Source organism: Dermacentor silvarum, chromosome 1 (genome assembly GCF_013339745.2).
Source record: "Dermacentor silvarum isolate Dsil-2018 chromosome 1, BIME_Dsil_1.4, whole genome shotgun sequence".
In the NCBI taxonomy this organism is placed as follows: Eukaryota; Metazoa; Arthropoda; class Arachnida; order Ixodida; family Ixodidae; genus Dermacentor; species Dermacentor silvarum.
This window is the reverse complement of record NC_051154.1, coordinates 392,172,318-392,196,722: the sequence shown is the minus strand read 5'-3', so window position 1 is coordinate 392,196,722 and position 24,405 is coordinate 392,172,318. Positions and strand designations below refer to the sequence as shown.

Below are 24,405 nucleotides of genomic sequence, written 5' to 3'. Positions count from 1 at the left end.
GCGAACGCACCTATCTTTGTTTAAACCAGATATGACGCAAGCAATGAAAGCTAAAATGAAGAGTACTGAGAGCACTGCTAAGAAACGTCGCGGTGCTGCTAGACTTTTTTCTGTGGGGGAGGCAGTCATGGTGAAATCGGTCAGAGGGGAAACCCTTAATTAGTTTCAAGAAAAAGTCATCAAGGTTGTGTCTGATCACATTTTTGGTTCGTGTGCAGCAGCGCATAAGGTTTGTGCATGCAGATCATTTGAGGGCCGCAAACGCTGTGCCTGAGCGTACCACCGAACAAGATGTGCAACCTGATTGGGCAGCTTTCTCTGAAAGCCACCCAGACAACGCAAAGACATCCTGAGGTTGTCCGCAGGATGTGGAATCGCGGATATTTCAACATCCTCAGGTCATCCTAAAATGTCCTCAACTGATCCTACTCGGATCCATTTGTCCGTCCAAAGAACATACTGTTATCGTTCTTCGGACATGGTGCCAGGACCATCTCTGGACCAATTGTGTATCTTTCCAGGATGTGCTCCTGTCCATTTAAATAAGCTGTGAATGTGATTACACACTGGTGCTGTGCAATGGAATTACTTGCGTAAATGTCACTGCACCCAAATCCTTTTCTTTCTCCAAATTATATACTGTTAACGTTTTCTTGACATTCTTCCAGGACCATCTCTAGACCACCAAGGTATGTCTCCAGGATGTGCTCACGTCCACATCTAAATAAGCCATGAACGTGATTATATGGTGGTGTTGTAACATGGAATTGTGTAAATCTCACTGCTGACGTACTCATCAAATATCTCATGTACACATCGCAATGCAGTGTTAACATGCTTCTTTTGGCAAAAAAAAGCTCACAAAAGCTTAAATATAAAATTTATTACAAAAAACACCAATACATAAGGCATCACTCTTGATGCACATAAAACTGTCTGTCTGCCTTCTACAGCAATGGGTAATAGTGTGACTAAAAATGACTAGAAAATGAGCAATTAAAATAAAATCCTCGAACATTAAAAACTGAAAAGCAAAAATGATTATTAAAATGAGAAAATTATTCTTTAAACGAAAAGTTGTGGTTGCACAAAAAAGTCCTCCGCGCTGTGGTTGGCCCATACTGAACTTTAGTGAGGCCTGCCTTGTCACTCCAGCAGCTCTAGAAAAGAGGCACAAGGCATGAGAGATTCAAGGTTTTCGACTTAATTTTCCAAGAGAAACGAGGAAAACACTTGTGAAAAGACATGCCAGTCACTTAGCAATTCAAAGTCTACTCGTCAATTAAAAGGGAGATTTCGGAAATGACCTCAATGAAGAACAAGTGAAGGCATATACTCTCATGAAAGAAGGTCAGTCATGCAATCACGGACACAAGAGAACTAGACAACATAAATAACCTTCTTTCACGATGAATCCCTACAAACTAGCTCAACTTTAAGCATATACCATATTTATTCAATTATAAGGCAAAAGTGTAGTTGGGAGACCACCACAAAAAATTAGTAGGAACAATAATGGTAATATATGGCGATATAGAGTAGCTGACGAATTATTGAGACCGGGCGGGACTCGCTAGAAATATTGACTAGCACAGCGCCTAATCTTTCTCCTGAGGTGTTGGCAGTGGAAGACCCCAGAATAAACAGAATGACTGGTTCGAATTATTTGCAAATTTCGCCTCATGGTGTGGTTTTGCAGCAGCGCGGTGCACACTGCCACGAAGCCACATTTCGAGGCAAAATTTACGTATAACCTACACTTCCTCTTTATTGTTCAATTTTATTTTTGAATACTCAGTGTGGAATATACACACAGAATACCGTACTGCCTTACTTGCCAAAGCTTATTGGTTACTACAACTCTCGCTGCTGTCAAAAATCAGGATCCCCAGAGATGTGGCGCTGCTGCCGCCATACCGAAAAAGTAACTCAATCTATCAGCCTCGCATATAAGGTGCAGGGTGGTGACTTCAAGGCTAAGGATTTCAGCAAAAAACCTTGCATTTTATTCAAATAAATATAAGTGGCCACTTCATGCAATCTGAAGAGTACCAGCATATAATACCTGTAGCCTGTATGGTTATTCCACCAAATAATGTTAAACTGCCCAAATATAATCATGTTTCTCATTGCATTTTCAAGCACCTATCAGATCAGCTGCAGGAAAACTTTTGAAGTATATTTAATAATTAAATATTATCAGGTGGAACCCTAAATTTAAATATTATGAGAATCTATCAGAAGAAATACTTACCAATGGCTCTCTCAGACTGTTTGTTATTTTTTCTAAGCTTCTCCCCAGCATGCCTGAGCCACGTTTTGACAACATCCTCAACTTCGCTTCTTTTTAGTGTTTCAAATGTGCACTTCACACTTTCTGCAACAATAGGAACAAGCTCTGTAGTTATCTTGATATTCAGACATGACATAACAGAGGGCAGGGTCATTACAGAAAATATAACAAAAAATAATGGGTTGAATTTAACTTTACACAATTAACCTAATGCTATATATTAACTGTCAAATAAAAAACATTCCGGCATATACATTTAATTCAGTTATCTTACTTATTTGGCCACGATAGGAGGCAGAGGTTTATGGGCAAGCCAGTGATGAACTAATTTAGGAACAAGTAGGTATCGACTTAAGAGTGGAGGAAGATGGAAACTTCAGAACCCGTATGTTTCAGAAATGCGGCTAGAAAGCCAACATGGCCTTTGGAGGTGTTGTGTTCAGCCAATGTAGCCCTCCTGATTATTGTATCAGCCAACAGGTACCACTTGTTAAATTTATATGACACCTGATGCACCTTTGTGATGCTTCACAAAAGGTACTTTAATCGTACATGCGCTCTCTTCAATGTGAGCTTATTCTTTGGCAGTCGGGCTATGTCCACAGAGTTCTTGTCGAGACAAAATTAAAAAATGATTGTTAGTCAATAGCAAAAGTACTCCTTAAAGGTGCAAGGCTTTGAAAACTATCATATCTTCAGGTGCACCACAGCAGCGTGCTGAAAGCTACATACTATGTGTGTAGTTTAATGCTCCAAGTCTATTTCCTTGCAGGGTGAAGGGTAAGAAACTTGCCAAAAGCAGAAACAAGATACTGATAAAAGTTTGTGGAAACTGACATAACTGCAGTAGTGAATAAACAGGATACAGTGTCCGCCAGGTAAAGCTTGAAAGACAACTGAAAATTGAATTATGTAATCAAGCAAGCGTACTTACTATATATTAGGTCGCACATTGTCAGCGATGAGAACGTTTTTTTCCTTTTTGTCCGAGCCAACTATAGTGAACAGCCACTTCCTGGGTCATCAGGGCTTCAAGAATGCGGTGGGTAGACAAACTAACATTTCTCCCTCCTAAGGCAGCAAGTTCCCGCATCTGCAATTTTACAAGGTTTAATACCATTAATAGGAATGCCAACAGTTCAGATAACACTAAGCAATTGTTTTAAAGCAGGTCAATTTTCAAGCAGCCCACTGACTGAAAACGAGTTTCAGGCTGCAATGCAAGGTTCAATAAAACATAATCCACATTTTGTACCAAACAGTATGCAACAAGTTTCTAGCATGGTACTATGCTCTTCACAGGCATTTTAAACCTCCGACATCAGTGCTTAGTATTTCACAAAACAAAGAAAATTCAATGCAATTATAAATTAGACAAAGCAGTTTGGTTTATTTCATATATGCACTAAAGAAGCCCTACAATGGCACTGTAACAAATCTTTAACGTCCTTGCTATACCCTCTTCAGACCCATTGTCCACACCCGTGGACGACTTTCATCCATCTCATAATTAAATCGGAAGCTATAGGCTAGTATGTTTGGTGTAACGGAAAGCTAAGTGCAGGTGCCAGCATATGTAAAGCGTGTACTCTTTTTGTTGCAACCAGTTTTTCAGAAGATTGATACCTTGTACATTGTGTACTGCTGCACCATCAACTCAAAAATTAGGAATGTGAGGTACATTTTAAATGCCACTAGATTAAGTGGCAACCCATGATGAAAACAAACACAAGATGCTTTAATCTGAACAAACTAGAAACGGGCTCAATGTCCAAGTACATGGTGGTGCTGATATGAGTAATAGCCCGCACCATCTGTTCAAGGAAGTAGCCATTTTCAGGTTTGCAAGAGACTGGTTGACATAAGTACTGACGTTGAAAGGTATTGTGTCGCTAGAATATTTTTGGGTCTGAGCAATATAAATGTACACTATTCACAAAATTAGTTACTTAAGATACATCCATTATGCATTAGTTTTGCATTTAGGCGCAAAAAGCTAGGTATATTTCACTTATTCAGTGATAACAAAGACTATCTTTTCCACCTCGAACTATGAACTGCAGTGCACCTAAAACCTGCTTCATATACTATATATAACGAGACTTGCCTATTTCATACACAAAAAGCTGGAAATGTTTACCTTGACATGTCTATAAACTTCACACTTATCAAATTTGTGTAACTTATTTTAGAGACAAAATGTTTTTTTATCTATCAATACTCCACGAAAAATGCTTACCAGCTTTGACTTCATTGCAGCATTTTCCGAGAGCTCTTGATCAAACAGTTCAAACTCAGTGATGTCACAGAATGGCTTTTCTAACAAATCTGTTTCAGGCTGCAGTTGTTGGTCACAAAGCTTCCCTTTTATTACATCTAGTTAGCTTCCCAGGTGCTCAACTCTCAAGATTACTGTCTGTAGAAGCCTGATGACCTGTTTTATGCCTGAAATTCATGAAAATGTGTGAGGACACTCTGGCTGATCAGGCAATATTCATGCAGTCGTCAGGTTTAGTTTAAAAAATAAGTTATATTATGGGGTATTACGTGCCGAAACCACGATCTGATTATGAACCACGATCTCATTATGATTATGAGGGACTCCAGAATAATTTGGGGTTCTTTAATGTGCACCTAAATCTAAGTACACAGGTACTGTATTAGCTGGTACTGTATTCGTATTTTGCCCCCATTGAAATGTGGCTGCCATGGCCAGGTTTAGTTTGTTTTGTTTAATGTGATGCATTCATAAACAATAACTAGATCCTAGTAGACAGTGTAAAAATCATAGTCAAATGATGTGAAACTTCAGCACAGTAGAGTAGTCACCCATCCTTCGTTATTGCCAAGCCCACAAGAGTGATGTTTTGCTATTACAAGAGTGTCACTAATACAGTAGAAATTAATAAGCTTCTTTAATGTCCCTTTGTTATGTTGAGTTCACTTAATGAGCTCTGGGAACCCAGAAACATTGCTCTGCCAAGCATTCTGTCCACTTTTAGTCATAAGCCTGTACAGTGGTGGCACCGCATCTACAAACTATGTGAACAAACCAGTGTGAACAGGTAGCACAGGTGAGTTGTCTTCATAAGGAAATCCGATTAAGTTTGCCAAACCATTTTCCTTATTCAAATGCAGCAAATTTTTTAATCAGCAATCGCCACACCACCAATTAAATGGCAACATGCTAGGTAAAAAGAGCTGGTACTGTATTCTTGAAATGACAGTGCCAATCGTGTTCTGTGTTTACATCATGAAGGAAAGAGGAGAGGTCATAATGTTACATCGTGTCACACGGCCACCACTTCTGATCATGAGTAAGCCCGATCATGATAGAAATTCTCAACCACAAATGGCTCCTTCCCGCAAGATTTCAGAAAGGAGCCAATCACAACCGAGAAATTTGATCCCTGTCAGGCTTGATCATGATCGAAAGTGTGCCGTGTAACACTAATATTACTGTCAACAATCGAAAGTGTGCCGTGTAATATTACTGTCAACAATGCGGTACAAAACACCTCTGCTTATTGCATAGCTCCTCTGCCCAAAGTGAACCAAAAGGGAGCAATCTTCCTGCCTGGGCATTTGGTCTATATTGCAAGTTTATTGCATCGAAAACCTGTTGCCCTTCATACACTAGTCAATAAGCAGCAGTCAACAAGTTAACGGAGTACCCAAATGGTACTCGAGCTCAGAGTAACATTACTCCCCGCCCCAAAGAGCAACTCGCTCCCTCAAGAGGGAACTTTAGCTCGGCGCCTCCTATCTAAATATATTGGAAAGGAGAAATAATTTTCCTTGGCAACCACTGCACCAAATTTGATAAAGTTTGTTGCACTTAAAAGAAAAATTTAAAATCTAGTGACTGTTGGTTGCGAATTTTTTATTATATCAATTTTTAAAATAAAAATTGGCAATAATTGCAAATTCTCAGAAAACTAAACTACCATGTTTACAACTGTAATTCAGCAATAATAAGCGATATCACAGTTCCGTAAACACCGTACATCTAAATCAGACAAAACTGATATATTACACATGGCTCTCATAAAAACAATATGTGAGTAGAGCTTTTGCAAAACCCTAGTAAACAATGTAACAAATTGACGTAAGATATAAATTGACATATCAAATTTGTCCGCTTTAGATGATTACAGAACTGTGATATCTGTTCTTTATGCAGTGCTACAAATTTGTAAACTTCGTGCTTCTATTTTTTTCTAGCTTACAAATTTTTAAAAATACTTTAAAATTTAAGAAAACCAGGCCCTAAATCAAAATTCCGCTTCAAACAGTAAATAGAATTCAGCCTTCTCTCTCAAATGCAATGAATTTCATTAAGATCGGTCAAGGGGTTATCTCAGAAAAGGGTTTCTGCGTTTTACAGGTATTTGAATATGCGGCATTAGAGTTGGGCCCAAGCTAAAGCTTCCTCTTAAATGCTTCCCCATATATGACAACTTGCACTTCACTTTTAAAAGGATGCTGCAGGAAAATATTGAAGTCAAGTGAGACGGAAATATTAGGCCTCTGTAATAAGAAGTTTATCATTTGTAGCTCGAAAACTGAAAATTAAGAGTGGTGCCATTTGTTGCAAACTACGGCACTTATTATGCAATGTCAGCACTGGCCGACTTGTAGAGACCAACAAAGGATCATGTATGTCAACTTGTCCATTCAAATTGAAAAAACAGCAGGGCACATAGCAGCAATTTTCTATGCAACAAATTGATATGTTGACACACAGAAAACAATGACGATCTACAAAAATAATCAATTCATATAGCCCAATATTTTCCTTAAATGTTGTTGGGCCTTCCTAGAGGTTTTATGAGGTAGAGGGGCTTTATATCTAGTGCATGCTTTGCATCAATTTCTTGCTTACAATGGCTCTGTTCACTGTGAATGCACGACTCATAGACACCTTGGAAGATTAATCAATCCTCTAACACATCAACACCCTGGCTTAACATGAATTCTTAAATGATTCCATCATCTTAATTAGGTGAAACAGACAGACTTGAATGCCGCTTCTCATTGTTGCACTGTGAAGTCCTCATTTGGCTTGCTTCTTTGTAAGACAAAAAAGAAAAACAATATTCACCAGCAGACATTTAAAGTGTGCTACTGCCAAGTAGTGCTTGTGCAAGTAAACCAGTTCTGTTATAAGATGGTTAGAGGTTAACCTTTGCACATTTTTAGCTACAACTTCAAGAGGTTCTATAAGAAGGAGGAAACAGACAATGCCAGATTACATACTTTTCATCAAAGAGTGAGTTGCCAATGATCTTGTGCCAGACGATTCTTGCTTTGCATCTCCAAAGTAAACTTCACCCTCTGATTCTGAAGTGTCACTAGTACATTGCGCTGCACCTTGATCACCTAAAAAAAAGGAGAGGAAATGCACTGACCCATGCGAGTGACCCGAGCGAGTGCTTGGCAAGCACCAAATAATGTAGCAAGCAAATCAAAAGGAAAATCAATGATAACTAATTAGGTCCTCATCAAGAAAATACATTAAGTACAAGAGCAATGCTTCTGTACCTAACACACACAAAAAATTAAACTGGGTTTTTACGTGCAATATCAAGGATATGGTTTCGGTGCACATCATAGTGGGGGACTTCAAGTTAATTTTGACCACATGGTGCTCTTATCATACACCAAAAAGCCGCCGGAGCCAAGGTCAAACCTGTGACCTTGTGCTCAGCAGCACAATGCTACAGCCACTTAGCTGCCATGGCAGGTGGTCTCTAATACTTACTGATAGGTTTTAGTGTTCCAAAGCAACTGGAAGTGCCATTGCAAGGGGCTCTTGGAAATAATATACTAAAAAGTCAGCCAAGTGTCCAGAGATAAGAGACTGACTGACAATCCTCAGTCACTCTTGTGTCAATTTTACTTTATATATTAAAATTCACAGCCATTAAAATGCCATTAGAAACTGTCTATTGCATTTTAACAGACCAAATGACTATGCAACTTCTATTAGAAATGTAATGATTAGATATCCTATGTTCCACTTTTGTGCCAACAGCTGATTTCAAAGTTCAGATGTCACCAGTTTCTAGAGAAAGCAGAGGTATCCATTTTACAAAGCTGTATGAAAATTTACAATGTAGAGATGAATTTGTAATGTGGCAGGCCATTGCCCACCTGCTAGGGAAACCCATACAATTTTGGGGGGAACCCAGGCGTTTTCCTTGAAGGTGCAGTCCTACTGTCCATTTTACTGAGAAAAATTGTGGCATATAAAAACTAAAGCCATTGTAAAAACATGCCATGTCTAATGTTTATATGCTCCATCCTATGCTGACTGTTAATCTATAACATGCTATGCTACCAGTAGATATATTTTTTGAAGATTATTGTGGCACTGTCAGGCATCAGCTCCCAGAGCAGTTCCTTCTCAATATTCAAGTTTTTGCAACAGCATTCTAACCATGTATTCATTATATTATCAAAAGGTACACACTTACTGCAAACATGGGGATCATTCGCCCCATATGTTGACGTATGTGATGACTGTTTGTGAATACGTCTCCCATCCTTCTTCTGGGCTTCTAAAATTGAAGACAGCATATTCAGGTAACGTGCAACAATTCCTTAGTGCACCAACTACAAACAATGTGATTTCAAAGCTCAGATGTCACCAGTTTCTAGACAAAGCAGAGAGATCCATTTTATAGAGCTGTATGAAAATTTACAATGTAGAGGTGAATTTATAAAGTGGCAGATCATTGCCCACCTGCCAGGTAACCCATAAAATTTTAGGGGGAACCCACGTATTTTCCTTGAAGGTGCAGACCTACTGTCCATTTTACTGGGAAAAATTGTGGCATAGCAAAACTAGTACGAAGAATATAATGAAATAAGAATGCTTGCTAGTATGAAAAACAAATAGGAAACATACTTTTCATCATAGAGGACGGTGGAAGAGGTAGTCGCTGCACACTTTCCGAGCTTGAGCTAAGGGCTTGAGCTTGAGCTAAGATGTGTGCGCACATTTAAATTTTACATCACCAACATGAACACCGATGCTATGTTATGAGACATGCTACAACATAATCAGAAGAGAAATGTAAAACTTACTGAATGTGCCTATGGGCACACATGGCACGACTTGCCAGTTGGAGGACGGAGATACTCCACATTTTGCTAAATACGAAACATTCTTGGAATCCTCTGGCCACAAGCAGACATCACCATGCAGCCACTTGGTATGTACAAGAGCCACAGAGTCGCCTTCCTCTGGAAACTTGACGACTGCATATTGATCACCTTAAAAAAACAATATACATATTGTACAGTTCTATATACAGGAGTTTCTTCGTCATTTACATCTTCAGATGCACAAGAGGAAATACAGCCAGCTTCTTTTTGAATGGGAGTCGCATGTATATTTCTGCGACCCATGTCAGAGGCCAACACCGCAACAGAGGAGGCTTGGACACAATCAATATTCTCAGTGCTGATGAGGGACAAGGTGTCAAATATACATCATATTTCTTCAGGAACTTCCTACCGATGATGTATGGCATACCTTGTGTATTATGGGCAAAGTTCTCTACCACAATTACACTTCCATCAAGGAGCTTGCAACAGCTGTTCCTCCTACTAGTGTCTAAGAAAATCCCTTCCGGAAAGGTCACTTTTTTGAACTGTGGCCCTTGGCAAAGAGGCACAAGAGGCCCATCTTCATGTTGTGCAGTCAGCAGAGGGGACCTGCTTACAGTCGTTTTCTTTCTGCTCTGAAGCTTCCTTATTTCAGCGATTCTGTTCGACAGTTGCTCCAGTGGATGCTGTGGCTTTCTCAGAAGCTTTTTGATGGTGCTCATGTGGCTCTCAAATGGAAATGCACTCCACGAGTCCAGTGGCCCCAAATGTCTTGCATCATCGGCAAGGTGGCAAAGCCCATGCACATTATGGGACACACGGTGCTGACCATATATTTCCGCAAAGCGTCTAACAAAAAACTTTAAAAGCTCCTCGGCATAGTCAAGCTCGGCTGCTACTGTGCTTCGTGATGCAAGTATGGTTATAGCTACATGAAGACAGAGAAAGTTTTCATACATCCCTTGAGAGGACAACACCAGTGGACCACTATAAAGCACAAAAAATCTGAATTCTGTTGCTTTCCAGCGATCTATGTCTGATAGGCTTCTTGGACGTCTGTTGAAGTCAGGTGGTACAAAAAGAGAAAGCTCAGTTTGCTTGGCTGAAATCTGATTTTGTGCAGAGGCCCCTTGTCGAATCTGCTTTGGACCTCGAAACCACAGCAGAAGCAGTTTTCGCATGACTCCTAGGCACACAAGGTGCATATAATCCAGTGGCACATCTTTCACCAAGTCAACTGTCAACTCCTCAAGAACTGTATTGCCAATATGGTGTTGCTCTTGAAATTGGCCTCGAAATGTGATGTTGGTGCGCAGACTCCCACTTTTTGCCGGAGCACACTCTCCCTTCACTGTAGAGACCTTTCACAGTGCATTTCGTACAGCTGTAGTACCCAGTGTGGTTTCTTACATTGAGGATAAATGCTCTTGCAGGTGCATCACAGATGACGGCATTTATTCTGACAGGTATAACCTGTGCGCCAGAACAGATTCCAGAGCTAGCGACTTCCTTAACTTCATCAACAAACTGACGAAGAAACTTATTTGCATCATCTGGCTTTCTCTCGCCAAAGAAGACACCCACAACAAATGGGTCATGAGCTTCGATTTCTTTCACATGACAAAGTATCGTCCAAAATTGGTTCCTCGAGCTCTTTGCCAGGGGGAGCCCATCAACATGAAAATTGAGAGCAAGCTCCAATGGTACATTATTTGCCATTTCTAGCAACTCACGAAGAGGTTGCACAATACCAAAGTGGCAGTACTGCCCTCCCGCTATGTTGACAATGCTTAATGACTTCCTTGGCGTTTCTAACAGTGTTCTTGCCGATCGTGGAAGATAAGAAAGACACTCATGGCCACGCAAGATTCTCAAAAGGGCAGTAACTGAGCTATGGGGAGAGCCATACTGAATGGCCCATGCTTGTAATTGGTTGCTGAACGGCGTGACATTGTCTACCTCAGGTTGCTTTTCTGGCTGCACATTACTTTGCTCCATTCGCTCCTGCAGGTAATCAGAATCTGAACTGCTGCTGCAGAACATGGAGTCATGCTCGACGCTAGGCCGTTCACGTTGGTAGGCTTCCGATGCAACATCACTGAACAATGGGTTCCCACCAGCATCGTCAGGTTGATTGCGCCGAGTGCTCTCTCCGGGGCCAGATCGGTACACATTGCTCTGCTCGCTATCAGTTACAGTTTGCGATGGATTTAGGGTCATAAAAAATTCATCTACCCTTCGGTTTCTCAAGCGGCGAAACCATCGGTCATCGCTCATCGACATGATGGCGCACACTAACCGCGCTAACTATGCGCAATAATGTAGCCGTCGCTAGAATACCGCAACAAACTCCTTCACTTAAGGTTTTTACTTCACTAACAAATAAAAATGCACTCACCTCCTTTTTCGGATCCGAAATGCATCACTGCGATGAAAAAATGCGGCAACGGAGGTCACAGCAGACTCGCAGTCTCGTGCGGGCCGCGGCCACGGAAACACAGAAAACGCGCGCGGAACGCTGGCGCTGATTGGCTTTCGTCTGGACTTGACTTCGATGCATGCGCAACATTGACAACATCAGCAAATCTCAGAGGCTTTGCCTTTATGCACAACATTAAGGGTCAGAATCTGCAAGCCTCCGAGATTGCGTTTTGTTGAGAGCACGGTGGTTGAGAGCCTGCGCCATCTGTTTCCGGCTCTTTCTGCATGCAGCCCGCTAAAACACAGCCTAGAAAAACATGAGGAAAAGACCGGTTGGAAGCAAAAAAACGTAAAGGAAACTCCTCTGAGGAATTCTCCAATAATGCGTAAGCATTGTATCTACATATCTACGCAGAGCTGCCCGTATGAAACCCTGATCGGTGCTTTCCAGCATGGAGGAAGGATCCTTCCTCGATGCTTTCGATGGAGGAAGGATCCTCCATGGTGCTTTCTTAGCTTTCTCGTTGCGGTGTCCCCTAATGCGCGCTCTATCCTAAACGATCGATCTTTTCCTGGGACATCCCATATTGCTTGCTACCTCCCTTTTAGTATAAGTTCGAGCATTCTTGCCCAGAAAATCTAGACAGGTTTAAACCTGCTTCAGCTAAGCCGCGGGTGTCCAATAATCACCGGGATCGGCCCACCCACCATTGCCGCGTGGGTCGGCCCGGTATTGCACTACCACCATGCAGGATCGGCCCACATAGCCTTATTACGTTACCCCATGCATTCCTACGGAGCGCATCGGTCACATATGTTACAGACGTACAGACAGGCAGATTCCGGAGGGAATTAAGCTTAGCCGAAGAATGCCTACGCATTAAAAGAGAGGGGCGCGTGCCATTTTTCCACAGGCGGTGTGGCTAAGCGGCAAAGGCGGAGCGACGTTCCACCTGCGCCTGTCTCGCGCACGTCTAGAGCTAGGCTACATGCACCATCGATCTGAAGATGTACGCTTTCTTATATATATATATATATATATAATTCATTGTATACTTTTGATTTCCAAGAGGAATTCAAGCCGCTCACTTGGGCACTGCACTTTTCAAGGCATATGCATGATGGTTAGCATATCGTTCGTTGCGGCAGGCGTCGGCAGTTTTGTCACTATCGCTAATTGGCAATTTAATACACTAATGAACTTATAATTTTCTGGATAGAAATATAGGCTCTTTTCAGGACTTCCAGAGGATGTCCTATCGCGTGCATTTTCTGGATAAAAATGTAGGCTCATTTCGGGACTGCAAGAGGACGTCCTATAAGGTAGATTTTCTGGAACAATTACCAGGTCGTGCTAGGGACGTCCTCAGAACGTCCACTGCGGGATGAGGACGTTTTGACCATTTGAGGACATCCTGAGGATGTTTTGTGTTGTCTGGGCATAATACTAGTGACACACATGTAGAAACTGCCAGTAGCCATGCTGTAACCCAAGTCTCGCCTCGACGCAGCACCCGTATCCGACAGCTGCTGGACCGGCTGATGATTGATACTATGTAAAGGCAATGAGTAATTGCATATGTTGTTCTTGTACAAAAGCTGTACTACGGCTGTAACAAAAAAAAAAACATTGCTATGTGCTTGTGTGACGTGACTTTTGGCTTGAAACGGCCGGGATGTTATATATCCCAATATTCCGACGTAATGCGGCCCTTCGGCATCGCATTACGAAGACAAGTGCATTTGCCGTGAACGCAGGCAAAACGTGGGCGGGGTCATAAGCAGCCCTGCGCGTTGCCACGTTGGCATTGCATTTGGGCGCTGGCTATAAAAAGGCCGACAGCCGTATCTGTGTGATCTTCTTCATTTGTGTACTATCATCCTTGTATATTATCACCCCGTGCCACGTTGGCGCTCAGCTCAGTAGGCCTACTGAGCAGGCCGAGCGCCAATGGTTCGGGCTGAAAACACCCAATAAAAGGGAGAAAACTTGACCTCTCCGCAAAAATCGGGTGTCCAGTTGATTCTTGAGAGAAAATGGATCAGTATAGTCGACAATCGGAGGTCGATCAGCAAATTTTCGGTCAAAAACATTAAAAAAGCAGGAGCCGATGCGAGCGCTAGCAAGCGCTGTTCCCTGCGTAGAGTCCAGCACGGCCTCCGGCGTGTGACTGACGCTTTGGAAGAGCTCTTGCGCCTGCAGCAGAACCGCGTTGCGCTGAGCGTTCTTCAGCAAGTCAAGCTGCTCGTCGATGAGCGAGCGGTACTCGTGGCGCACACGGCCCTCCTCCGCGGCGTTCGTCTCCGCCAGCGACTCGGAGCCCGTTTTCCTCATGGTTAAGGAGCATATAGCTAGCAACGGTTTCCGCAACATCAATGACAACGTTGACAACTGGTCTGCTGATGGCCAACTGTTCAGAGGTGTAGTACAGAAGTCAACGAATCTGCATAAACGGCACACGCGGAGAAATCAGGATCTTCCTCACCAAGTTCAACGGAGGCAGATGCGCTGGTTTCGGAAGGTGCACATAACCGTTGGTTGAAAAATTTGGTAGCTTATCCTTCCACAGCGATGCGAGGAACGTTCGACACACTTGAAACATCATCGTGTTCTGTCCGGGGAAGTGTTGTTTCGGTAGAGTCTGCGTTGATTTTGGTACCTTTGTCATGTTGCAGGCAAACCAGTCACACACAAAACATACAATGCCGAACGGATTCTGCAGAAACGCCTTGTTGAAACGATTTGTTGTGACTTGATGAGGCACTTTGACTCAAGCTTCGACCTTCTCTTTCCGTTTCTTTCGTTTACGAGGTACTACCCAAAAGTTCCGGGAATTCAGTCTTAAAAGAACGTGTTTACCATAACGCCTAATAATCACTGTCTCATTCAAAGTAGTCCCCTTAGGCGTGTATACACCGATCCTAGCGTTTCTGCCACGATTCCATGCATTCGTGGAACTTTCCAGGCGATGGTGTGTTGAGGCCCGCCTGCGATTCCTACTGGATCTCTTCAACAGTGTGAAAGCGACGTCCTTTCAGCCTCAACTTCAACTTTGAGAACAAGAAAAGTCACAAGAGGCAAGGTCAGGCGAATAGGGTGGGCGCAGAAGTACTGTTATTTTTGTTGAAGTCAGGAACTGTTGAACAACGAGTGTGGTGTGAGCGAGCACGTTGTCGTGTTGAAGAAGCCAGTTGCTCTTCCACTTCTCCGGACGTTTGTGACGAATGCTCTCTCTTAAGCACCTCAAAACGTCAAAGTAAAGCTAGCTATTCACGGTTTGTTCTGGAGGCACGAATTCCTTGTGGACAATTAGAACGTGACGCGCCTTTTTCGGCCGCGGGAAATTCGGCGACTTCCATTGCGACGATTGCTGTTTGGTTGCAGGATCGTATCCAAAACCAATGTGTCATCCTTGGTTATTACACTGAAGAGGAATGTGATTGGCTCTGCTTGTTGCTTCAGTTCCGTACAGACAGAAACACAGTGTTCGTCACTGAGCAGTCTTGGCACCAATTTTGCAGAAATGCGCTTCAATTTTAACACATCCGTCAAAATTCACTGAACTGCGCCGTACGATTGTCCTACAATGTCGCAGGCATTCTTTATGGTTAGCCGGTGATTTCAAAGGATAGCCTTACGAATTTCCGCCATCGTTACCGGGATTGAGCTCGTTCATGGGCGTCCAGAAGGTTCATCTCATCAACACAGATTCGACCCTCTTTGAAGCGTTTATGCCATAAAAACATCCTCCTAAAGCGTCCACTAGCATACGAGGAGTTTCCGCCGCAGCTTTCCCAAGCTTAACATAAAACTTAATGCAAATTTTTTGCCCCTTGAAGTGTGCCGTGATGGTTTTAAGAAATGCACCAAATCAGTGAAACATTGCGTTGCGAAACAAACAATGCTTCTTAGATGCAAGTCGTTCAGCACACTGATCCGCAGGGCATACTGCTTGCTATAGCTAGCGGCGGAAATATGTACCACACTCAGTTTGGCCGTGCTTTTCAAATTCCCTGAACATTTAGGTGGCACCTCGTAGCTTCGGCCTCGTGCTGTCAAGTGCTTCATCCGGTTCCCGCCTTTGTCGGTGGGCTTTGGCCTCACGTTGTCTGAATTCATCCTGTTCCCGCTTTCGACGTGTAGCTTCGGCCTCACTTTGTCTTTGGTCTTCGTCTGCATGCCGTCGTGCACGTTGTAAACTTGAACGGCGTTGCCTTTCAGACATGCTGGTGGTGGTTTTTGCTTCAGCGAGTGCCTGCCTCTGTGCTCGTTGTGCGGCATTTCTGCGTTCCCTTGTGTTTTTTTATTGTGGTTTATTGGCGCAAGGGGGGCCAGATATGGCCAAAGAGCACCAAGACAATGGTAATGGTTTGTTAGTGGTATATGAATAGTCAATTATATGAACATTAGATGTGGCATGGCTGTAAAGGGGCCTAAAAACAGTCACTGTAAAGTGCGTAAAATCTATACATAATAAGATTATGGCAATGACTAATGATGTGTACTATAGACATGTTCCCTTGTGTTGTATCTGAAGAGGGAGGCACAGGCTTCAAGAAGCGGCTTTATTGTCCGTGCTGCATACTGGCGGCATAAAGCAACTATTGACAATCGTACCATACATGAACAAGAATATATACAGGCCACGATACACTCGCGCATACACAACATGGTGATGTCACTATCACTTCATCATCCAACAGCGGTAGACACACTTGTCGTATTCGAGATAGCGACACACACTTCCTTCCCTACTAGATCAAAAACGGTCGTAGCCCCAACGCTCAGGAGGCCGCCTTTCCTGGTTGCTCCGTCTTAGTGGAATCTGTTCATTATCGATTGCCCCCTGGTCTGACGGCCGTGGTTCAACTTGAGGCTCTGGCAGAGCAACAGGCAGCGGAGGAAAGGAGACCTCGGACGCGTGTGGCAGGCACATTTCCCTGTTATCTTGGTTATCGTCATGAAGCACGGAATGTCGCAAATGATCTGCATGTACAAAACGCACTTTGCAGTAACAACCAAATACGTAGTTGGAGACTTCACTCGCGTAACTTTTCCAGGAAGCCACTTCACTGACTCGCCTCGCATCGAACGAACCAGCACTTGGTCACCAACTGCAAAATACCGCGGCTTCGCTCTGCGCTTATCTGCTGACCATTTCACTCTTTGTTTTCTCAGTCATAGCACTTGTCAGCTTCGGTCTCAGCAGGGTCAATCGTGTCCGCAACTTCCTTCTCAAAAACAATTCGGCCAGAGTCTTTCCGGTGAATGTGTGCGGCGTTGTTCGATAGCACAAAAGAAAGTTGTCTCTCTGTGCTGCAGGGTTCTGGTCCCAGGCAACGTAATGACGTCCTGAGTACATTCCCAGTACGTCCCCGCGAGGACATTGCAACGTCCTGAGGACGTCCTCTACTGGTCCTCAAAAGGTCCGAGAAAGGTCCTCGTGTCCGGCCTCAGGACATCCTTAGGTAGTCCACAAGGATATTTCTAGGACATTTTGAGGACTTATTGGGGTGCACTCTAGGCATGCTTGAATGCTGAATTTTTGCATTCAAGATCTTCATTAGGTTCTAATGTAACACTAGGGCACACTTAAAGCCACATATTGCTGCTTCAAAAAGTTAATCATTAATAATGGATTGTCTGGTCGCCTCAGCTTGCTGATTAATATAAGGCAAATTTATATAGTAAACAGTCAATGACAAAAGGGCATTATATGACAAAAGCAGCACAAACTCTTGCCATGCTCAGCCAGTTTTCAACACATGCACAGTAAGGCTTGGTGCTGCTGAATTGCCTCACGTGTGGTTATAAACTGAATTGGCCATTTTCATCTATCGCACGACTCGAGGTTGAAAGGTGCCATGAGCATGGTGCCTAAATAATGTGGATTCTGCCTTTTGAACCATGGATGAAATTTAGCCTGGAGGGAAATGACGGTTTTTTTGTATCAACAAAATGGATCTACTTTGTTATAAAAAGTGTCAGTAGCAGGTAATGCATAAGGGTAATGGTCATGGTACCTGCTAAAGCAAATAGTACAAACAAAAGTTTCCCAATGACTAGACTTTATTATGACTAACTATAGTGGCCCTCGCCAAGGCCAACAATATTTCTTCAACAAAGTGTGGTTCCTTTTGGAATTGGGCTCTGTACTCGAACTTTGAGGCACCTAATCAGAAAAATCCTAGTGCTCATCCAGTGAGCCTAGAAGAAAGTCATATTGTGATGATGAGCACTTAATGACAGTTCTGAAAACAGCAAGGTGCAACTTCTTAAACAGGAGGCCCTTGTGGCTATGTTTGATACAGCATCTGAATTGTCATATGGGGATCAAGCCCATAAGCATGACAGCAGTAATTAACCTTCAAAGGTTAAGTACTCACGCTAAATATTGTTTCAAGTATTTTTCATGATAATCTACACAACTCACCTTCAGGTGTGCCAACCTTGGCCTGCTGTTTGCGCAGTTTTTCGCCAGAGTGGTGCAGCCACCCCTTATTACGTTCTCTACATCACTTCGTTTTAATGTAGAAAAGTTTTGCATTAGAGCCCCTGAAAGATGCATTGGAAATTACTTTTGCAACATTGTGTGTATACAAGCCCAAAGCAAAACATTAAACCCAGTATCCATAATCATTTGACGATGGTACTCTTATGGTGTACAAAACAGGAAGGTGCACATTAGCTATTTTACCTTCCTCAAGTACAATACTTGGCTGAGCTGATTTAACGCTCCTCAGCTTGACAAATTTATCAAGTTTGTAAGCCAGTACGAGTTTGACTTTTAAAGTGATAAAGGAAATCGTTCTACCAAGTTTCTTTTTGTCTATAATATAAACATTCAAGCAGCCAATGCCTTATTTGTGATTGTGTCAGCCACTTGCAATGCAGAAAAACTTTTTTTCCCTTCATGCCAAGCCAACTATACTGCACGGCCACTTCTTGGCTTAGTAAGGTTCCTAAAATGCTTCGTGTTGCGGGTCCAATGCTGCTGCCGCCTAGACCACGAAATTGCTGCATCCGTAAACCATGCACTTTAACGTCAGTTTCATATACACAAGTACATTTGATACAGCAGGTACAGAAATGAAAAAAATCAGACCAGGTGCGTCCTCATTGTTTCATTCGCAGAAATCTCGGCATCAAGTTCTTCAAATGCCTCAACGTTCTCACATGTTTTTTGTATCACATCCCTTGCGGGGCCAACTGGCAAAGGGCCACTGCACAGCTGCCGCGTAATGGCATCAAGTTGGCGCCCTTGGTGTTCAACTCTCATTAAAATTGTTTGCAGGGCCCTGAAGACCTGATGTTCAAAATCTACAAAGATAGAGGGAAGAAAAATAATTTAATAAAAATTTAATCATAAAAAATCTGCAGCTTACTATCATCTTTGAAAAGAAACACATATGCAATGTATTCTGCTAGCATTAGCCTATGGAGTTAGAACTTTGGCAATTAAGTAACTTGAAAAGAAGCCAACAACCATCCAATGAGCAATGCAACAAAAAATTACATGTGTAACTATTAGGTAAGGTATGAAGGTACGCAAATGATATTCTAGTTTAGATTAAGGGGAAAGGAAACTGGGCCAGTTGTCCCATGTATGGAATAGGTAGATCAGATAAATGGTAATCTATAAAAGCAAGAGTAGGCGGTTGAGGGCAGCAGAGGATTATGCAGACAGAGTGATGGCATTAAGAAATCCACAGGCATAGGTTAGGTTTGGAAGATGGAGCATACAGTCAATTGGAGATGTGTGGAAGAGGCCATCCACCTGTAGTAGACAGGGCAAGCTGACAATGATAACTCAGATGATGCATTCATTATATACTCATAGTTTTTTGTCTATTTCACATCAACAGCAAAAATCCACGTGCACAAAAATCTCAAGCTTTGTCCAGGGTGTCGCACTCAACTGTGCTCTTAGATGCTAACATTATGTTCAAAAAACCCAAAGGAATCCAGGCATGAATTGTGCACAGGCAGGATAGGTAGCAGCAGAACGTATCTCTCAAATTTGAACAGCAGTCTAGCAGAATGTAGTCCTTATGCTTACCAGATGGGCCCATGCATGGTTGAAACTGGTCTGGTTGTGGGCCTTGAGGTAGGTGCTGCAAGTTATTTAATCGGGATTCAATTTTCTGCACGAGATCCTTCTCCAATGAGATGTCCATGAATTGCGGAACAAGGTTACAGTATGAATATAAACACATTTTGCAAGCTCACTCAGCAGTATTGACTATTTAAATTGCAATGGAATCTACTCTACTGTACCAGAAAGCTACACACGTAGCCATGCCCTTCTGTATGAAAGAGCATGGCCAAACGTAGCATTCATATTCTCACGTAATGTCAACTAAAAGTAATATGCACTTACTAGACAGTACATCAGCAGTCGGAAATGAAGCTCTGCTTAGCCCATATGATGCTTTTGTGAGCGCTCTACGACCTGCATGATATGGTAAGATAAGTAACAGCACTGTAATCAGTATGCTTAGTCTTACCTCATTGTGCGAACTCCTTTCTTGGCAAAGGGGCAGCCATAAGAGGAGCAGGCATCGGTGCTGGTTCGTTGGTCTCTCCAACCCTATTTGTAGTAAAGACAAGTGTTGATACAACAAAGGGAATATACAACAAAGGGAATAAATGGGCATGTCATGATAGTAGAACATGATGCACTGAACCAACCTAAATGTTCCTGCTCTTGTGGCTCATTCCTACATTCGTAATGCCCTTGAAAAAACAACACAAATATAGTATTGGAGCTGATTTCCCCAGCCATGCACACCTTACCTGAGCTTGGTGTCGTCGTCCGACTTACAGAAGGCCGGAAACCTGCCAAGTCGCTCTGAGCTTTGTCTGCAATGTCACCAAAATAGAAGCAATAAACTGCAGTTTTAAACACAATGAGAACATTGACAAAATGTGCGTGTTGTAGAAGTCTACAACATAGTGTTGAGCTGCTGCTTTCTGCATTATAACATGAATTTAGCCTTGGACTCATAATGAGCAATTTTGCTTCTAGGCCTTTTGGGCTAAGATCAAGCTCAAACTTAAAAAGCTCAGTCAGTGCCCAACTGCTTGTAGCAAAGAAAAGCTGCCATTAAATGTGAGAACATGTAGTGAGTATGTAGGTTGTATTCATTTACTCAAAGTGTTGAAATATGTAAACAGACACTGAGCATATGCATCGTAGCATAAGTAACAACTTTCGGATGACCACTGAGACTACACTGAATCCATGCAGCCATCCTAATTTTTTTTGTGCAGCTGGCCCCTTATGTAATGACACTTCTTGGATTTGTGAGTAAATTAAGTCACAGATGTCCAAGAAACCTTTAAATATTTGCCCAGATGGCAGCTGCATGACACATGATCCGTATTGCTTGGTGGGAATGTGATTTTGTTCGTTAAATTGGTAACACAGAATGTATTTGTGAATGATGGACAAAGATTTAAAAAATCGTTATGCAAGAATATGTAACGTTAAATTGTTTTAGAAACAAATTGGTTCAAGCACTTTAACACAAGCTAGAGGCCTTACCATCATATGTAGAGCACTGTGGAACATTCCACAAGTGCAGTGGCTCCTTCGAAAAATGCCTTGCAGTACCGTGTGTTCTTTCTGCACAAGAATATAAGGCATAACTTGAAAAGAATTCTGCTCATTGCAATCACAACAGTGGTACTTGTTAATAGCATAAAGAAATTTTGTGATACTAATGTTATAGGTGCAATATTTAGACCCGCTTGGTGCAGAGACAGCTACATAAACATTATTGGGCTTGACTTCCCTGCAGCCAGCGATGTTAAAATTTGCTACAAACTGTAATACAAGCTCTCTGTGATGACAGTTGTGAATGCAAACGTTACACAATGAACAAATATGAACATGCAGCAAATGACATGTCACAATTCTTTCAGTCAAGCAAAATCGAAATGTGGTTCAATGGCCTTGCACATTACATATTGCATCTGCACAGCAAAACAAGTGATGCAAAAATTACCAGATATAGTTGCGGCAACCAAAAATTGTGAAAATGCAATAAGCAGCTTGTTTGGGTTGTACAAGGAGATGTGTAAACTACATTATAAAATTAGCAGCTTTATTCCTGCGCCTTTAATGCATGCAAGAAGCCATACCATCATATGCCAATTGCTGCGACATGTTCAAAACCCTTGAAGGCTCCATCCTTGCAGATCTTTCTGCAACACCATGTGTTTCTCCTGCAAGAGAACATGACAAAATTCCCTGAGCACTATAGATGTAACACTTGATCAGACAGGGAAGGGGGACGGGGCACATGCCTGGTGTGCCACCCCTGGCTATATAGAGCACCACTGGTAACTCTTATAATACATAGCAGACTAGTAAATACATGGGTTTTCATAAATCTAGTAGCCCTCCAATATGGTGGCCCTGACATCTACAAAACCTCTTTACAGATATCTGAAAAAAATGCATACTTTTTTGCATAGACTGTCGCGGCTGAGGTAGTGGCATCTTTTCGTCATCACTGTAATGCCTTTTCTTTTTTCCTCTGCCACGGTCACTTGCACTTGCAATGTCCGAGTTGTCTTCAGCTTTTCTGAGGCCCCGTAGATCATCATAAGTGCCTGAAATGAACTCACACTGACACAAGTATCTTGTACAGACAATCTTATACTACACTGGCTTTGAAAATACAGGACATCACTAGAACACTCTAGAACACATCACTAGAACACATCACTAGAACATCACTGATGCAAGCGGCAGTTATCTTTTTGTTCATTTACTAGTCCCTTTACTCTGTTAGTTCTACACTTCAATTAAATGTAATTTCCCATACTCTCCCTCTGACTTAATTAGTTTTCCATAAGAGTAAAAAATAAGGCAAAAATGAAAGACAAGTGTGCCATAACTAAATGGTTAGTATTCATCTGCAAACTTGATCTGAATGCATGCAAAAATTAAAATATAAGCACCGTTTAAAAGAACATATGACTGCAGTTAAAGCCTCATGTAAGGAGTTCACTGTGGTTTTACATTGTCATTCTACTTTGACCTATAAGAGCACTTTACGCCAACTTATACGCAATGCTAATAATGGGATAGAGGAGACATTGACGGCAGTGCTTGCGTTGGAGGCAACATTTTGTGGTGCTGTATTGAACTAGCATTCTTAATTATTATTGCAATGATCAACTATGGTCTACTTAGCTGTTGGTGTCAGCTGACATTGCTAGAAGCAACATTGTCTATTTGAACATATATTAGATGCTCCTTTTCCTTCGACAAGAACATTAAACAACAGACACATTTAGTCTGCTATGGTTAAATATAGTCTGGTTAAAGCATTCTATTAAAACTTCAATAAAACTATCTGAACAGGTACATATAAGAGGCTTAAAAAACATGTTCTCCCAGAAGACATAGTGGCTGACATTTAATTTGTAATCTCAACATTCTTCACCTTTTAACTCGTTTGATCTGAACCTTGGAGTAACCTACAGGCTCTATCACGGACAGGTGGGGCTTCAGAATAGAATGCAACATAGTGTAAGGTACATACGGAACCAATTACTTTCTAATAAGTGAAGTGATGATGATGATGTGTGGTGTTTTATGGCGCAAGGGCCAGTTATGGCCAAAGAGCGCCATGCCAGTGTTTGTGAGTGTGCAGTGGAGCGATGAATTCTGAGAAGTAGATGAAACGTGGCTGTAAAAGGGCCTAAAAATAATCGCTGTAAAGTGCGTAAAATATACATGTACTAAAATCATGGCAATGACATGAGGTGTACTATGAAATGAAGAATGCATTGAGAGGTAATGACACGATATTTAAAATATTTAAGATGCAGTAATTGGCAAGAAGCACTACTGCCTAAACAGAGCCCTTGAACCACAGGGGCCTGGAGGCATGTGCTATAAAAAACTATTACAGCGGCATCCTCTGGAGAGAGGATGTGCTACGAACTAGTTGGGCAAATAACATGCAGGACCACATCGTTCAAAAAATCGACGACTGCTTTGGCATTAAAAATCGCTTCTTCGCCAAGAAACATAATGGGGTGAAGCAGGACATGATATCGGTACGCTTGTGGAAAATATTTCTTTCTTTCTGTTTCGGCTTCCCGGCACTCCACGAGGACATGGAGGACGGTCAGCCTCTCAATACATCTACCACAGGTTGGAGGATCATTTCCATTCAACAGAAAATTGTGAGTACCGTATGTGTGTCCTATTCTTAGACGACAGAACAGGACATCAGTTCGTCGTGTTTTCGTTGCGGGTGACCAGAAACCTAACTGTGGCTTAATTAAGTGAAGCTTATTATTTGTTTCAGCGTCCCACAAGCGCTGCCAGTGGTCGCGCAGTTTTCTTTGCAGAAAAGGTTTCAGATCTGCGGGAGGAATAGTAGCCGCAGGATTAATAGCTTGCGATGTAGTTGATGTGGCCAACTGGTCTACAAGCACATTACCCTCAATGCCTCTATGGCCAGGCACCCAGCATACAATGACATGCTGGTTAGATATATACACTCTGCATAAACTGGAATAGAGCTCAGTAAGTACAGGATTTTTGTTT

General features: G+C 42.2%; 2 long non-coding RNA genes across 2 annotated transcripts; both read right to left on the bottom strand.

Annotated features, from left to right (window-relative positions):
* Positions 1-334: 334 nt before the first annotated feature.
* On the bottom strand, positions 335-3,285 carry LOC125942492 (uncharacterized). Its single transcript, XR_007465149.1, has 3 exons — positions 3,228-3,285; positions 2,255-2,377; positions 335-1,160 (listed from the first exon to the last, which is right to left on the bottom strand). It is a non-coding gene; the product is annotated as an uncharacterized LOC125942492 (long non-coding RNA).
* A 16,564-nt stretch (positions 3,286-19,849) lies between these two features.
* On the bottom strand, positions 19,850-20,409 carry LOC125942498 (uncharacterized). The gene is made up of 3 exons (XR_007465157.1): positions 20,339-20,409; positions 20,212-20,283; positions 19,850-19,945 (listed from the first exon to the last, which is right to left on the bottom strand). It is a non-coding gene; the product is annotated as an uncharacterized LOC125942498 (long non-coding RNA).
* Positions 20,410-24,405: the final 3,996 nt, after the last annotated feature.